A 4,629-nucleotide genomic window follows, 5' to 3' on the forward strand; every position below is an offset into this window, starting at 1 on the left:
AGCAGCGATGATGACATGAGCACCGACTATGTACAGGGACCCTGCTTTCTGTGGGCTATTTATTTAACCTTCATAACCTTTGGGATTACTGTTAGCTTTCCTCTTTTTTAAAATAATTTTTTTCTTCTTTTCTTTTTTCTTGGAGGGGCCAGTAATTCAGTTTATTTTTTTATTTAATGGAGGTACTGGGAATTGAACCCAGGACCTCATGCATGCTAGGCATGTGCTCTACCACTGAGCTGTCCCTTCCCCTCAGGACCCCTCTTATACGTAAGGAAGCCAGAGCTCAGCGGGGCCCCAGGTCACACAGGTGCTGGGCAGCAGAGCTGGGATTTGAATCCAGGTGGTCTCTCTGCCTTGGAGGCCTGATTAGCAAAAAATTCCCAGGCCTTCCCCCTCCCCCTCCCCACCCCCAATGTGAGGTTAATAACTCACTGGCTCATCTATTTGATCTTTGAAGGGATACTGCTGGGTGAAGCTGTACTGGAGGCCCAGAGAGGGCAAGACACCAGCCTGGGGTTGCAGACAAGATCGTACCAGGCCTGGGACTAAACCCAAGACCCTGGATGTCATTTCCAGCTCTGCTCTGGCCTCTCTAGGCAGGGCCTCTCAGCACCCTGCCCTACCCCCGCCTCACCCTCTCTTGTGGGAGAGCTCCTGGTCTCTTTTTCCCCAGGCCATTGAGGTGTGGGATTGAGGTCCTAATCTTTTCTTTTCCACTAAGAGGTAATTTGCCTGGAACATGCTGAGCACTTTAAAATTTTGGTCATGTTGCAACCGTTACCATGGTGACCTCACTTTGAATTTGCTTCCCAAGGGGGAGCTGGTAATAATTAATACACACTTAGTGTTGGTGCCCACAGTGAGCATGGGGGAGGATCAGAGTCCCCTGGGACCTACTTCTCCAGGAGAAGCAGTGCCTCCTCCTCCAAGCAGGGTCTTAGGGTTCCCAAGGAGGCAGGGGAAGGGAGAGGACACCCCGACCCTATCCACCCCTTCAGCAGCCCCAGCAGCCACGTTGTTGGAGCTGAACGACATTGGAGAGCTCCCTTTTACAGATGGGGATACAGGCTCAACGGAGTGAGCGACTTACCCAAGGCCACACAAGATCGAGGCAGCATCAGCATCGAGCTGAAAGGCTGGCTTCCTCTGCTTCAGGACAGGGCTCTGGTGGTTGCCAAGAATGGGGAAGCCCAGCTCTGCAATTTCTCACCTACGCAGGGACCTGGAACACCACCTTTTGTGAGCCATTTGAAAGAGTTAAGTAAGCATTGCTCTCTCTGGGCCCCATAGAGGGGCCAATGGACCTTTGCTCACTCATTGTCTTTCAGTGCTGAGTAGATTGATTATAAGATGATGTAGCATGTTAGGGCCAGGCTCTGGAGAAGTTTGGAAGAGAGGACTGGATAAATTACGATGGAGAGCGCCTGGGAGGGAGATTGTGCAAGATCTTCAGGCAAGACTAGGCCTTGGCCATTTCTGTAGAGGGGCCCCAAGGGGCAGAGGTGCTCCTCTCCATCCCAGTTGCCCTATCATTTCTCAGTCTCCACTCACTCCAGCTCTGGGAGAAAGAAAAGTAGAAAGACATGTAGTAGAAAGAACAAGAAGTCTCTTGTTGAATGTAGACTATTTCCTAGTTTTCAGATGGGGAATCTGAGGCTCAGAGACGGCTTAGAGAGGTCCAGAGGCCAACAACCAGCTGGGATTTGAACCCACATCAGTCTAAGTGTAGCAACTGCACTCTTAACCATTACCCTTGAACTAGGTTCTCTCCATATTTTCCACCTTCCCCTTTTGGGCTGGGATCAGGGATTGGGGAGGTGTTAGAACAAATATAGAGCTAAGGGAAAATGGGCTTGAGGCTCTCCAGGGCTGACACAGGCAAGAAATACAGAGGAGGGGCAGATTGACTTGTCTACTGGAAAACTGGAGCTGATGTGGCTCAGATAAAAAGCTGGGAACTTGGGAGCGTCAACTATGGAAGCTGGGTTTCAGTAAAGAGGTGGAGAGAAGAGGAATGGGAGGAATGGCTTTGATATCTCTGGTCATATCCAAAAACTGAGTTAGCGGTGTTTTGTTCATCTAACAAAACAAACCTGCATCTTTAGTATGCTGCCACCAGGTGGTGGTATAACCTGGCTGCTCACATCAGATACTAATGTCCATTAAAATAAAATTTTCACTCATTTTTCAAAAAAGATAAAGGTCTAAAGAACTAGATTTATATATTATTTCACATAGTTTGAAAAATTAAGATAATATTTTAGGGTAAAAATGCCTGAAATACAAGTTGATTCATTCTTCCCTGACCCTTAATTTATCTGCCTGCCCTAGCCCTTGGGCTCACTGGTGGTCTATTGTTCCTTTTCTGTCTGGCTCAGGTCAACAACTGGAGCCCATCTCAACCATTTGCATGCCAACTCAACATACCGGAAAAAGCAGGGGACGTGGAATCAATCCCATCTCTCACCTCAGTTAGCCCTATTTCATAGGCAGCGTCAAAGGTCACCCTACAGCTGTACAGTTGAGTTTCCATAAGCCCTAGTTTTCCTCCCACTGGATTTTAACCCTGACTTATCACACCAGAAGATTAAATCCTCCAGGCACAGATCTTGGCCCATTCATCTCTATAACTGCCCCAGATCTTAACCACAATGCCTGGCACACAGATGATGATCAGCAGTTTGTTGAATGAATTCCTATTTTACAGATGAGAAAAATGAGGCCCCCCGGGGGGATGATGATGATGATAATAACAATAATAATTGACATTTATTAAGCACCTACTATGTGCTAGACATATATTAAATTCATTTTGTTCCCACAATAATTCTAGGAAGTAGATAGTATTATTACATTGACTATACAGATTGAGGAACTGAAGCTAGAGACATTTGGGATGGAGGAGCCAACTAAAGGACAGATAACAAGTCCACTTCAGTAGCTCATTCAAGATGGGGAGCTGAGGGCAGGCATCATCCATCCATCTCTTCCTTTATTCAGGAAAAGCTGACTGCAGCTAGATGCCCAGTATCTATGGGATCCCTAGTGCTTGCAGGGCCTTGTTGTTGGCGGGTGAGCACTTCTTGTCTCCTGTCTTCACCCTGGCCAGCCTGTGAGTGAGGCTTTTCACCCAGTGCCTCGTGGACAATCCATGACAGGCCACCTTGAATGAAACATCCTCACACCAGGTGGCAGTTTGGGTGGGCGTGAAGGGAAGTGCTCTTTTGTGGAAGGCGGGTAAAGCCTCCCTGCAACTCATTGGCCCTTGTGGGGTTGAGTTTCCATCCCTGAACCAATCAGAGCAGTCTTAAGGATGCCATTGGTGGATTGACTCTGCCCCCAGAAGTGGGGAGGCATTAATTCCAGCCACGTGCTGGTTAGGAAGGTGAGGGAATTAAACCCCTTAAAAGAAAGGCAGGGTCCAGGTAGAAAAAGGCAGAGGTGCCTGGAAGCAGCCCACTGGCTCTTGTCACCTGAGACTGATAACTCACAAATCCTCACCCCACTCTAGGAGCTGCTGGCCCCTGTAGTCAAGGAGGCCTGCCTGCCCACCCACTCCTGCTTGGGTTGGCTGTGCAAGCTTGGACAGGGCCTCGGTCTGCTCGTGTGCACAGAGCTGTGGTGAGGGCCTGACCCAGGCAGAGCCCAGGAAAGCACTTGTCCACCAGATGTCTCCTTGACTGTGCATGAGGTTTGGGCTGAATCACTCTGCTAAGCTGTGCAGGAAGCCCCTCCTAACTGCAAGAGGAATCCCAGGCTGTAGGAGATGTGTGTCTCAGGGAGGCTGGTAGACTTAAGGAGGCCAGAGGCTTCACTCGCAGCCAGTGTGAACCTGCCTCTCTCAGTTTCCTCACCAGTGAGGACAAGCTAACTCTATCAACCCTCCAGGATTGTGGGAGTAAATGCGGATCAGTGGAACCTAGGGCCCAGAAGGGATGCACTCAGAGATTTTTGCACTCAGAGTGCAAAATATGGATGGAAGGGGGATCAGCGGGCTTACAGGCAGATTCTAGTGCTCATTTTTTCATCCAGCAAACATTTATGGAGCACCTACTACGTGCCAGGCATACAGCAGTGAGCAGAACAGATAAAAATCCTTGTCTTCAAGGAACTGACACTTTCTGTCAGTCCTAGATGGATCCTGGAACAGAAAAAGGATGTCAGGTCAAAACTGAGGAGCTCTGAATTAAGTATGAACTTTAGTTAATAATAATGTATAAATATTGGTTCATTAATTGTAACAAATGTACCCTGTTAATGTAAGATGTTAATAATAGGGAAACCTGGGTGAGGAGTACAGGAATTCTGTCCTATCATATTGATTTTTCTGTACACCTTAACTATTCTAAAATAAAATGTTTATCCAAGGGAGGTGGGGCAGCAAATGGAAAGGCCCTGAGGCAGGACTGTGCCTGGTGGGACTAGCAAGGTGGGACTAGCAAGGAGGTACTGCTAGAGGAAGATTAGGAGGAGATCGGGGGGTAAGTGGCGGGGGAAATTGTGTAGAGGCTGGTGAGACATTCTAAGGACTTTCTTCTTTGCTCTGAGGAGTATATAGAACCACTGGAAGGCTTTGACATCATATGGCTTTTGATTTAACAGCATCTCTCTGGCTGCTTTGTTGAA

Source organism: Vicugna pacos, chromosome 13 (genome assembly GCF_048564905.1).
Source record: "Vicugna pacos chromosome 13, VicPac4, whole genome shotgun sequence".
Classification (NCBI taxonomy): Eukaryota; Metazoa; Chordata; class Mammalia; order Artiodactyla; family Camelidae; genus Vicugna; species Vicugna pacos.